Here is a 13874-nt window from a genome sequence, read left to right as displayed (position 1 = left end):
TGTTCATCATGGGATGACAAATTAGTCGACAGAATTACTTCATGATTAGTGCAGCTCTCTGATAGACTGTCCTGCCAGTGCGGCACCCATGAAATAAATAGTACAAGTGAAGTGAAGAACACTGATGTATGTATATATTGTGTGGTTATGTGTAGATTTGACTATGTGTGTGTGTGTGTTCATGTATGTGTCTGGAGTAGGATAACTTGTGTTCTTGTGTTCTTTTGTTTTGTTTTCTTTCTAAACTTGTGAACATTCAATAAAACACTGTAGTTTTGATATTGGAAACAACACATTAGGAGTTATGGGGGATATGACAATATTAGATCGTGAACGATTCAAATGTCTCAACAATCTGCCCTTCCAGAGAGATCGTTTGTATCGTGCTACAGTGCATGTTATCAGTTCAGCTCCGTGATGGAGCGCAGTCTGCTAGCAGGAGGCTAACGGGTAACAGCACCGACATGGCGAGCACTTCATACCACATCTCCAATCTGCTGGTGAAATCTACAGCAGTTTAATGTCCTGCTAGGAAGCTCACCTGCTGCACATCATGTTAAACTGAAAGCTGGGATGCAAGTAAACGCCATCGTTTGGCAGTTAGCTCGCTTGCTAACTGGTAGCACTAACTTCTGTCATGCCGCAAGCTAGCATGATGTCAGCTCAGGTGTACTGTGTTGGTGCCTTTTTTTAACACATGCTGCTAATTATTCAAAACGAAATACTAACGCTTCTACGCAACATCAACTGTTTGCTTTTCAGCTGTGAAATGAGTTTGGTTGTACAGTTAGTTTGGTTTCCCGCTGCGATAGCCATTAAACACTATGGCTGTCACTACTTTTTTAATGCAGCTGTGCATGCCTTCTTTTATTTATTTATAGAATTGTTTGCGTTCTAATGTAATTTTATCTCTTTCATGGATGTTTTATGTTACATATGTTGGGGCAACCTGTTGGCCACGGGGCCTTTTGCCACCACAAAGCTCGCTTATTGGCTCAGCCTGCTCAGCATGTTCTATGAAATTTGATTGAAACCCAACCATGTTAGTGTCTAAAGCAACAACCAAAAAAATACCATGGCCATGCTAGTCTGAAACCACCTGACCAGTTACACCAGTATGGCCATGCTGGTCTGAAACCACCTGACCAGTTACACCAGCACTACCAACCTGGCTGCTCCACCTCTCAACCAGCTACACAAAACTGGTCTACCAGCTGATCACCAGTTAAATCAGCTTGAACAAACTGGCCCACCAGGTAAATCCAGCAAGACCAGCTAATGACCAGCTAAAGTTTGAAGCTGGTTCTAGCTGGATTTTACAGCAGGGTGATTTGGCATAAATATTTTCCCCGGAGAGCACAGGAAGCTGCAGTTTATTTCAACTACTGGTATGTGTATTTTTAACATTTTGACACCACTACAGAAACTCCAGGGAACAGCTAGAGTACGATAAGGCTGTCTGATGTTCACTGCTGTTAGTTATTGGTTTGATTAATGGTTTACAGCCTAATAATGTGTGTTTGTATTGATTACTGATGGTGGCTGATTGTACTCAGTTTCTAATTGCAGTATGCAGTAAATGATTGACCTTTGTGTGTTTGTGTGTGTGTGTGTTTAAACTACTTTCCTAACATGATGGTTTTATTAATGACTCCTAATGAAACTTCAAAGCTCAGCATTCTTGTGGCCATTTATCTTCCCTTTCTATAAGTCACACAAACATTTATTCACCCTTCATTTTTCTGTATAACATGACTTCCTCTTTTATTTACTGGTTTTTCACATGTGATTCAGACTTCAAGTTAAACCTGTGAATTTCTGCCTTTGTTTAATTATCCAGGCTGCTGCTGTTGTTTTTATACTGTATTTCATGCAGTTTGCAGGTTTCCAAACAGAAATACTCCAACATCCAGCAGCTGAAAGTGCTGTGTCCAGATAGTTGGTGGTTGAAGGTGGTTGATGTGGGGCAGCTGTATAAACTGTGTAGCTGTTTTAAGTTGTAAAAATACAAGTACAGGAGGACACCTTTTTTGTAAATAGTGATGCTGCAAGATCTCCAGTCTTTGCAAGATCTTTTTCCATCCTAAAAGAATACAAATCTGGAGAAAATACTGAATATTTGTTAATATTTGGTATAAAATGATATGAAAATTCAGTAGCTTCGATAGCATCTCTTCAATCCTATCATCGGTGTTGGCTCTCAAACCTCATTTTGGTCAAACACTGGTAACAACATCCTTTGTCCTCACCACCAGCTCACCGCAGCCACCCACATCTGTCTTCCACGCTCCCCCACTGCATCCGCCTCATTAGCAGATTAAGCTTGTTTAACCGCTAAACCTGAACAACCTGATTTGTGCACACAAACAGAGCAGAAATAGCTAAACAGCTCAAATCCCCCCTCCCCAAAAAAACCCACACTTCAATCACAGCTACTCAATCCCTGTTTGCTGCTCTGCCTCCACAAAGTAATCATGACTTAACAAACTTTGGGAAGTTTCAGGACATTTATCCACCCCGTAACAATGTTTGATGGTCCTGTTCTTTTCCAAAAATCTACTTGGCTAATTTTAACCCGCATTCCTGCCTCGACCACAAACATGAGGAATGATTTCATAGTCGTCTTAAACTCATAAACACTTCCAGGCTGTTCATTGGAATCAATGTTAAAAGCTTAACAATGAAAGGAATGCACTGCAAGAGTGGCTGACTGTCAGGTTACAGAACTGCAAAACCAGTTCTGTCAAATTTAAATTTTCACCTCATTCACTGAGCTTGCTTCTAATGGGAAAGATCTAGGCTTCACAAAGTTGTTGTTCAAACAGCATTAAAATGACTATTTTAAATGTAAAGTAGGTCCTAACTACTTGTTGAAATATAGTCATTTTAATGCTAAATGAACTGTTAAATGTAACCCAGACAGCTAAACAGGTGTACAGCGATGCCAGCTGCTCTGTCGAGGCTGTACTTTGGCACAGGAGACTCTTGCCTTGGTGAGAATTATTTGTGGTAAATTGACCCACTCGACCTCTCTCTGGCCTTATGAACCAACATCTTTTCCATATGTGTGTGCTTAGTACAGTATGTAGGCTATGTGTGTGCGTGGATAAGTACGTATGTGCACAGGCGCCTGGTTATGTTTTATAATGAGGAAGCAAACATGGAAAGATACATAATTGGTGGATGCGGACCACGGTCCTGCCCTAGGAAAAAATTTGTAATTTGGAACAAATTTTCTGCATTTCTACACCACATCACCTCTTGGATTAAGTCAAGAAACAGCCATCTGCACTAGTTGGTCACTGGTCAGTGTCCTCTTTTCACACCACAACATTATCAGTTATGAATTTGTTTTTCATTGTGTGAGAAAATGGACGTTTGGCGTGTGAAAAGGCTCATGGTCAGTGTGTGAGAATTGGAAGCCCTGGACTGACCACTGTGTGAGCCAATACGTTAGTCTAATAGAGCACAGTGACTGTGGGTTTGCCAATATTGATTTATGAGTTTTAAATTAAAAATGTTACAACAGACACATTTTGGCAGGAACTTATTGTTATGTTTTTACTTCATTGACATTGAGCTGTGCCCTTGTTATTATGTTCTTATTATGTTATTATTTCTCTGAGCAGACATTCTGATCAGAGGTGGTGGAAATGTTTTGCTTGGCAAAAGATCCACACATTCAAGAATTTGAAGGAAAATTATGTTAATAAATCTATGATGCAGAGACTGGAAAGTAACCGAAGAATCCTTAAATGTGATTTTCAAAATCTGATAAATTAGGTGAAAAAATAAAGAAATACAGCAGGTTGATTCACAAACTTAACTATGTTTTCCTCTTTACAGTACAGTTTTACTCATTTTCCAGTGACAGTTGTGTTTTGTTCTTCTTCACTTTGCCCTCTTTTATAGTACAACTAGACAAGCTAGCAAGGCAATCGAAAACTAGCCTACTGACACCTCCGACTGTCTCCGTTGTCCATTGAGAGTCTCCCTCTTTATTGCAGCAATGATTTTAGCTACAGTAAATGCTAACATCAGTTTGCTACAATGCTCATAATGGCTGTTATCATACTAATGTTTTGCAGGTATAATGTTTGCCCTTGTCACTATCTTAGTTTAGTGTGTTAGCATAATAGCATTTGCTAATTAGCACTATGATTTACAGTTTAAAAACTCCTTATTTATCTTATACTGGCCCTTTATGCAGCCCCTCAGTTCAGCCTCTGTCTGAAACAGGCAGTTTTATCTCCTGTCTCTTTAAGGCCCGCCTCCCAATGGGCCCACTCTGTTCTGATTGGTCAGCTTCAAGAGGCTTCCTCTGACTCCAGAGGCTACACAAATAAACAATAGTAGCAGGATTTTACTATTTTTTCTCATTCTTTACTCGTGAAGGCAACTTCTCAAATACATCTGTACCCATTCGAGCCCAAATTCAATCTGAAATATGAGAGTGGGCAACATGGGCAGCCCATGAAACAACCTTAGCAACCACCTTAGCAACCTACAATAGCTACAGAGTGGACGGCCCTTTAATGGCAAAGGTATAAAAAAAAAGAAGCTGTAAACAAAGTGTTCAAAGCAGGTTGAAGCCCTGGTTTTTGACTTGTAGGGAGCATTTCTACATATGTTAACCTCAAGTTCTGTAACTTTAGCATAGACATCCAACATCATAACAGTATATAACTAACAGAAAATCATAAAAAGCATGTTATGTCCCCTTTAAGGGATCACTAGAGTTACTGTAGTTCATTGTGAGGAGAATATGAATGTGTGTACCAAATTACATGTCAATCCATCGAATAGTTGTTAATACATATCACTCAAAACCCTAAAATATCAACCTCGTGGTAGCACCAGGCAGCAGGCTTCATTATCTGATGACTGTTAATGTTTGTGGGAAATGTCATGGCAATCCAGCTAATAGTTGTTTTGATATATTTTAGAGTGGACAAAAAATGACACTGGCTTGATTTAAAAGTGTCATTGTTCTGTCAGATTTAACCCACTTTTTTTTTAACCTACATGGCTAGTAAGGATTATCTGTGGCTTGTTCATACATTTTGTTAATTCTGGTATTGCTGTAATCACAGGTAGTCATTGGCATATTAGAAATTGATTTATTATCTGTGGTTGTGAGTGTGCGCACACTTCTGTTTTCAGGTTTTTTATAAATTATTTTAGTTTATTAAACTCAAATACAAAAGAGAAAAAAGTAAAAATCAAGACAATGCCGGTGTCTTTTGAACTGTGAATCTCCAAAACCATGTCTGCTGGTTTAGTATGCATAGACACACACACACAGCCTCACTCTCACTGGTTTTGGGTTTTGTCTGCGACCTCTGTCTGGACGTGGTTTACCAGGTTACATTCCTGCTTTCAACCTCAAAGACAGCAAGAAAAAAAAAAGACATTCTTGAAAGTATGTATGTGTGTATTTTCTTGCGTGTACCTGGATGTAAAGTGTGTTAATTCCACTTGAATGTTAGCAGGACCGGCAGCTCAATAAACACTTTATTTAATGAAGTTTATCTGACAGCCAGGACCATAAAGCTCCTGCCATAGCCCGGCTTTGTCCTGGAGTGACTCGTAAAACCACCAGCAGTGCAGACTCAACATTTAGCGTAGCCCCGACAACGACTGCTGTTGGTGAGAAAAACCTGGAACAGAAGGTCACTTGCTCTCACTTTTTTACTTCTTTCCTTTTCCCATGTCGCACCCAGTTAGTGTATGTTTAAGACGTGAGGCAGGACTTTTATAGAGAGACTAGTAAAAGGAGGTCAAGTTCAACTCTCAAGGTTCAGTATTTTTAAAGTCCCTGTCCTCTCAAAAATAAGTTTTCCTTCTTGTTCCTTCAGTTGGATGTGTGTTGTGTGTGTTGTGCTCGCTTTACATCTGATTTTAACACGTGTACCTACCCGCAGGATTTGTGACATCACAACTAGTTTGGTGCCAATCGTGGTCCAGTATGCAACTTAGACGTGTGTGATATGGAAGCTTGAAACCTGCAGTGCACAAACACTGAGAATGGACTTACAGTGAAGTAGTTAGGACTGTAATGGGGTAATTTAACCTTTTTTGTGGTATTAAAGGACGGGTTCACAATTTTTCAAGTATGTCTTACAACAGCAGTCAGGTGTCCATATGTAACGTCCATATGTTATATATAGTAACAAAAAGAGGGACTTTGGCTCTAAAAAGACTGTAACGTTGAAAGATATCTACTTGATTTGACTCATTTGGATGCTGAAGCTTCATATTAGCTTCAGATAAACTTTTAAATACATTTGTTGCACAGAAGGAGGACTGTGGATTTTGTCCCCCATCACTTCCATTGTAAGTGCATTATGAAGGGATCTTCTAATGGTCAGTATGAACAGGAGGAATGATTACAGCAAGCAAAAAACATGTTTCAATGTTCATTTGGGCTCCTGACTGTTATTTTATGATAGACTTGAAAAATTGTGAACCTAGGTGTAGGTGTCAAGGCTCGTGTTTACCTGTGGACTATCGTGCATACAGGTAAAAAACACAATTTATTACTGTACAATTTATTAGGGATGGAAAACTTTTAAAAATTGTCTTAGTGCTTCTGCTGTCTTATCAACATTTGTTCAGCATCAGCGTTCATGGATCTGTCATTATGTGTGGATTTAACCCTTGGAGGCAAATCAAATTTGTGCTGTGCTTTCATGTAGGGTTCAAATTTGGTGAAATCTGAAACGTGTAAATTCGCATCATTGACCAAATAGACAGAATTGACTGATTTACACTGAATTGCCATTTTGTTTTCAGAAGGAGAGAAAGTTGGAAGTAATGTACCTGTTCCACCAATGTCACTTTTTTTTATACTAGCGGTTGCAAAAAGCATTTAACATCTGTCATGTAGACTGAAGACATATGTTGGTGTAAGGGTAACCACCCTGAAAAAACAAATTGAGATCACATCTGGGCTACAAGAAAACTTAAAAATGTAATTACTCTCAGGCAAGTTCTGAGGTTATAAGTCTGTTTTCTAATTATTTCTAAGCAGATTTATGGACATGCAGTATATCTGTGATCAACATTGTGGTAATGAGATAATAATATGCTAGAAAGTGCCACTGAATCTAAAAATATGTTTATCATGTCTGTGTGTTCAGACAAGTTTGTCTCTCATTTGTTCTGAGGAAAAAGAAAAACACTTACTGAACCTGTTTCACCATGACAGAAAATCACAGCCTCGGGATTTAAGTGTCAGGACTGAAATGGATGGTGAGATTTTTCTTATTGACTTAGCTCATACCATTAACCAATTAAGTGACTGACAGCTACCTCTTGTCTCTACAAGTTTTACATAATTGAAGTAAAGGAGGTGCAGTTTGCATTTCCAGAGCGTGACCTGGAATTTGTTTTTTCTGCACATGACCCCGTATGGCAGCAGAAGGTTTCTGTTTAATTTCTTGTCTGTTGCACAGATTGTCACCAAATCCAGCTCTGGTGACATTCTCAGTTTACCCCAATAACATAAAAATCTTGCCTGATGCAGCTTTAAGGCCATTATTTTTTTGTCCCAAAATGTTTGTGTGCTCAGCGTTTTAGACTGAGTCGTTTAATCCCTGAACACAACGCTGCAGATGGATCAATTCATGCAGTCATAAGCAGCATAATGCAGCTTTAAGGTCTCAGGATGTTTCTGTCCAGCCCCCGTCGAGTGTTTTCATTCGAGTTTCCATCCCCACCAATCAAAGGAGGGGGAAAGGAGAGAGGTGGAGATGGATTAAGAGGTGATTCTCTGGGCAGCTTTTGGAGAACATAAACAGACATAAACAGTCAGACTTCCACACAATCCAACCTGACTCCGCCCAACCATGCGTAACACTGAAAAACTGTAATGTAATCAAAGCTGTGCTCACAGCTGCCTGAATCTGTAGATTTTTAGCCTACACACACATACACACACACACACATATATAGCCTTTATTTACTAAACCTATAAAGGACCAAACCAGTGATTGTACATGTTAAAGCTCACTTACTACAGTAAAAATAACATATGCTTCACATCACGGCTGACCATTTTGGAAACTTTAGGATGTATTTTCCCTGCAGTTCCAGACAGCCATTGTGTTCATTTAATTACATTACATTACATTAAACTACACCCACCCACACACATGCATACACATCAGAGGCACTTCCACACATAGACAGAAGAAGCTGAGGGTAACAAAACCAAAGTTGTCAGGGTTATAATATTGTTAATTGATTTGAAAAGTCTCCTCTGTATTATCATACATCATTTGTCTTGCATTTTGGCTCCGTTTTCAGACTGCCACTAACTAGAACCAACAGATACAAATACTCTTTTTTTACTCTCTGCTACTACTCTGGCAAATGCAATTCAATTTTAAAATTGAATTGCAGTTAAGAAGCTGAATCTTGCAGAACGCTTTGTTATGGTCCTTTTAACTAAAAATACAGTATGTCTAGATAATTAGATGTGCATGTCATGAAAAGTACTATTTGGCCTGTGAAAACGTGCTCTGGAAGGAGCACTCCAAAGTTTAAAACTTAACCTTGATGATGTCATAGAGATGTCATCGGGGTTATCTCATGTTGGACTTGGAGACCACAAACCATTAACAGAAAGCCACAGTTGACTCACCGGCTCCAGGACTCTTGTCGGACTATTGTTGCAATATTTGAGTTTATTGTTACTTGATTATGATACCTGGCCTGTTAGAACAATGTAGCTAAAGTAGCCAACTTTACCCCAAGTGTGCAGCGCCCAGCAAGCTAGTGTTAGCTTCGAGGCAATACCCTGCACCCTGTCAAATTTTCCAAAATGTACGGACAGTTAGGCATGTTTTTCCTGTCAACCACAGTAGCAAAAAACTCTCCCTCAAGAGCAACTTTTTAAACCTTTTCATGCTGCCAATCCTCTTTTTTTATGACAGGAATGAATCTTGCAATTAGACCTAAGGTTGATTACCTGGAACTGCAGCGAGGCGAGGTCACATACTGTAACAATAAGAGATGCAGCAAAAATATGGCAGCCTCTGGCAAGCCACCAGGATCTGCTTGTAAATCAATTACAGGCATTTGGTGTCATGATGTGTAACGTGGAAGGAATGAGGTGGTCTGATGTGGAGTTATAGCACAAGTTTGTGGGGATTCATTTAAGTTTATAGACATCCTTTAAAGGTCAACCTAGATATAGATATACTACAAGCCCATAACACGTGCAAGAAATAACATAAAAATGTCACATGGAGTATTTCTGGATCTGAGGAGGGAATGGTTTTGATTCTTCAGCTTCTTGAGTGACTCACACACACACACACACACACACACACACACACGGGGCTATAGGCTTATCGGAGGCAGAAAAAGCTGAGATTTCCCTCCTTTTCAGGGTAAAATTATAGTCCATGGAAATGCCACAGGGCCGTGGGGCAGACAGTGGTGCTTTTGTTGTCCCCAGCCTGAGCGACAGGCAGGACCACAGACGCATGCAGGACACCAACCAACCATATAGACCAAAGAGGAGAGGAAGAGGGAGATATGATGACAACAAGGAGGCTGTGTGGTATGTATCAGGGTCAGAAAGGCACAAAAAACACTGAGACAAGCTCATAAAAGTCCTGGAATTAAACAAGAGAGTCAAAATGTGCTTGATAGGACGGGAACCAGCGGTAGAAGAAGCACTGAAAACCTTTACTTGAGCACAAGTAGCAACACCACAGTGAAAAAATATTCCATTAGCAGCTCAAGACTTGCGTTCAGATCTCTACTTTAGCTAAACAAATATTAGCAGTAAAATCTACAAAGAGTAAAGGTTACAGTAGTTTTAATAAAAACCTTGTAGATCATTTCTTTGTTGGGATTATCCTGCTTTCAAATCATTTAAAGAATGAAAGGAAGAGACTGTTGTCACAAGAAAAATGACACCATTGTCCTTTGTTCAAAAACTTAAAAAGACTTATGTTTACATTTTGGTGATGTGCTGCCTCTTTTGGTCATTCTTACAATGACTGTAAAACCACTTAGGTGGGAATGATTGATTGGGGACACAAAGTTCCCCAGGCTGACACTGGAAACCACAGTTAGCATCCTGACTCCTACCATGAAATTTTATACAGACATTCATGTTTCTCAGAGGACAGATCTTACTGACTTTGGTGAACCTCTGACTATTCCTATAGTGCCACCAGCGGATTAAAGTATTCGGTTATCCTGTGAAATATTGAGACTGTCCTCCCATGAAAAACGACACGATAGGTCATAATATCAGGCGCCCAAAAACGAGATATAGTTACGTTTGAGTGACAGATGCCAGTGGTGCAATGGAGATGACATCTATATACACAAATTTCCTCATTTGGAGGTGGCGCATTGGGTGGATGGAGGCTTTAACCCAACAGTGGACTTTGCCACAGGAGAGAGTTGTTTGTTTCCTGTTTTCAATCGCGAGTTGAGATATTTTTTTAAAAAAAAAGCATAACTACAATCGTCCCCTAACATTAACCCTGTGGTTATTATTGTAGCCATGACGACAAAGGCCACCTAAGTTTCAGGAAGTATAAACTTTAGCCTGCACCACATGTTTCTCTAACCTTAACAAAGTGATAATTTTAACCCAAACCATGATCTCTCCCTAAACCGAACCACAGCGGTGTCACATCATAAAACATTATTATTTCCTAACAGTGATGTGTAATGGTTTCGGAAAGCACAGACAATTTGTTTGATGTTGTCCTGCCAATATGTCCTTCTGGAAACACATGGTTGAGCCAGGTATTCGGTCATTAAATTTGGAGGACTGGTTGGAAATATTGCAACATCAACAACATGGATTGGTACAGAATTTTGCTCATGGCTCTTAAAAATCTTCTAAGGGAGCTGTCATTTGACTATAGCAATATTTGTCTCATCTTGGATGTAACATCTGAAACTGCAAAATAACTCCAGCCATTAGATAAATGTAGTGGGGTAAAATGTACAATATTTCCCTCTCAAATGCAGTGGAGGAAAATTAGAAAGCCTCCCAAAAATGGAAATATATGTGTAAAAAGGTGTACTTGTGTGAGTAAATGTACTTAATTTCTCACCTATGTATGCTAACAATGAATATCTCTTGATAGCGCCTTTATATATATACACAAAGAGTAACTTATAGAGTTACAAAGTACATCTTCCCAAGAGCTTTTAGTTCATATATCAGTATAATTTTCACCCATAATCCCTCTTATGAACTACCAGCCCCAGTAAATGTCCTCTGATTCTTCTTATACATGAAATCATGTGGCATTTTGCGTCATGTGCTTGCACGGAATATGTTTCTTTATGCATGGATTGTTGTGTGTTTGATAGTGATGATCTTCATTGCAGACAGCAGTTTGTTTCCCACCCCTCCATCTGCTCCAGACTTGGAATATAATCCAGATTAATGCACACGAATCCCCCCGACCCACACAGTGCCCCCCACCCCACCCCCCACCCCCCCACACACACATAGAGGCACTCATTATATTGCAGAAACACACACAGGAACACACAATCCCATTTTAGTGAGCACACAGAGTCCTACTGTATTTCAAATGCTCAGACACACACACACGCACACACACTCGTGCTGCCACACAATGTAGTGTAATCTGGGTCAGAGCTGGCGATTTTGGATTGACACATCCGTTGTCTGGGTGACCCAGTGCCCATCCTCACATCATCAAACCACTGCCTACACATCATCATCATCATCAGCGTGGGACAAGAAGTGCTTTTTTTTCTGTTAGACGATGTGTGAGTGAGTGGATTAAATTATCTGGGATCTGAGATGAAATGAGGTGTGTGTGTGAAGCATCTAGTGCAGTAGTGCAGAAGTGTAGTAGTGCTTGTAGTTAGTGAATGCTGCATGCCGCCTTGTGGTTATTATTGGCCCTGGGGAGACACTGCAGGAGTCTTGGTGGTAGAGAGGGTCTGTACTGGCAGAAGGAGGCTTACACACCAGGCTCCTCTTTTCACCCTCTATTAAGGAGGCTGTTTGTTACTCTCTGCTTACAGCTATTGCCGCTGGCTAGCCTCGTTAACAGAGGGTGAAAAGAGGAGCCGAGTGTGTACTGTACAGTACAGTACAGAGCCTCTCCACAACCAAGAGTCCTGCAGTGCCTCCCCAGGGCCACACATGGAAACTGGGTATCTCAGTGTGCAGACCCGCCACTGTGTGGACATGCCCCAGCACCCTTCAACCACTGTCCCAGCTATAGGCAAATAGCCCCACTGCCATGTGGTAAGTCTGTTGAGACAAAGGCTAAGGGAGCACACCCTGACAGAAAAGCAATGTGCTGGGGGAGCGCAATAGGCTGGCCTGGATAGACAAAGGACCCGGCAGCCTCCTGCAGCCAAGATTTGCGATTGGTTGTCCTGGGACCATCCTTACCATCGGGATCTACCTCATCATGGTGAGGACAGTGCTAATTGCTTGTGCAGGTCTCCACATTTAACCACAGTGAACAATACCTGGTCCTTACATATGGTTGAACTCTGATGGCGATGGGGTATCTGGCAACAGGAGCAGGTATGAACGGACCGGGAGCTGTTAGTCAGAACCCTGCATGGTAGAGGCACAGGGTATTTGGTCACTAATAACTGGGACTGAGTTCCAGCTGTTTTCAGCAGACCCCCGTGTGACGGAGCAGCCCTATTTAGGGGCTGCACTGCTAACCCCAACTGGAGAAGGGCCTAGAAAAGGTGGCCTAAAAATTGCCAATTCAATCACTCACCTGGATAGGTTACTGTGCCTATCGGGTCATTCCACTACTGTGGTCGCAATAGAAATAATTCAACCTAAAACTGGCAACATGGAATGTGAGGACTCTCCTGGACTTGTATGGCATCTCTGACAGATTTCACTGCAGAACAGCCCTTATCACTGCTGAGCTGAGGGGCTACAACATGAACATTACTGCCTTGAGTAAGACCAGGCTCCTGGATGAAGGAGGATGGGGTACACCTTCTTCTGGAAAGGTTTCCCCCCAGGTGGACGACATCTCCATGGAGTGGGACTGGCCATCAAAAGCACCTATCTACCAAGTCTCACAGAGACACCTGTTGGCATAATGAAAGGCTAATGACCCTTCGTATCCCCCTGGCAAAGAAACGTTATTCCACACTATGCTCCAACTTTGCCATCTGAGAATGAGGCCAAGGAATGCTGTTATCAGGCACTGGATGAAGAGTGACAAGATCCTCTTGCTTGGGGACTTCAATGCCAGAGTGGGACAGAACAACAGGGTATGGAGTGGAGTGCTAGGTAGGCATGGTATTGGCAAGGTGAATGCAAATGGCATGAGGCTACTTACTCTTTGTTCTGAGCATAACCTTACCATAACCAACACCAGCATCCAGCAGAAGGCAAATATAAGACCTTGCGGATGAACACTCTCTATAAGCATTGGCACATGATTGACTTCATCAGTATGAAACGCAGTGACATCAAGGATGTTCTCATCACCCGTGTCATGAGAGGTGCAGACTGCTGGACTGACCTTTGTATGATTGTGGTTAAGCTCCATATGAAAGTGCTTCACCTCTTGTAACTGAAAAATCCCAACAGAAAGTGGGTGATCTGTGTCAATGCTGCCTAAATTGCAGTGTGGATTTAGGAAGAAGAAAGCTTCAGGGAAAGTGCCGGGAGGAACATCAGGACCTGTTTATGGCCTTTGTTGACCTCCCCAAAGCATTTGACACTGAGCAAAGAGAGCTCTTAAGGGATGTCCTCCTCAGGTTTGGCTGTCCCAAAAAAAAAAACATCCTCCGCCAGTTTGGGTGACCATAGGAGGACAAGAGTCCAAGTCCTTCCTTGTACAAACAGGGGTGAGGCAGGGGTGTGT

General features: G+C 41.2%; 1 protein-coding gene across 3 annotated transcripts in view; it reads right to left on the bottom strand.

Moving 5' to 3' along the window:
* The window catches only part of LOC121888559 (gamma-aminobutyric acid receptor subunit rho-3-like), a 33643-nt gene that overhangs the window by 11302 nt on the left and 8467 nt on the right, over positions 1-13874 (bottom strand). The gene's annotated exons all lie outside the window — the stretch shown is intronic.

This window comes from Thunnus maccoyii, chromosome 21, assembly GCF_910596095.1.
Source record: "Thunnus maccoyii chromosome 21, fThuMac1.1, whole genome shotgun sequence".
Classification (NCBI taxonomy): domain Eukaryota; kingdom Metazoa; phylum Chordata; class Actinopteri; order Scombriformes; family Scombridae; genus Thunnus; species Thunnus maccoyii.
This window is presented reverse-complemented; position numbering and strand designations above follow the sequence as displayed.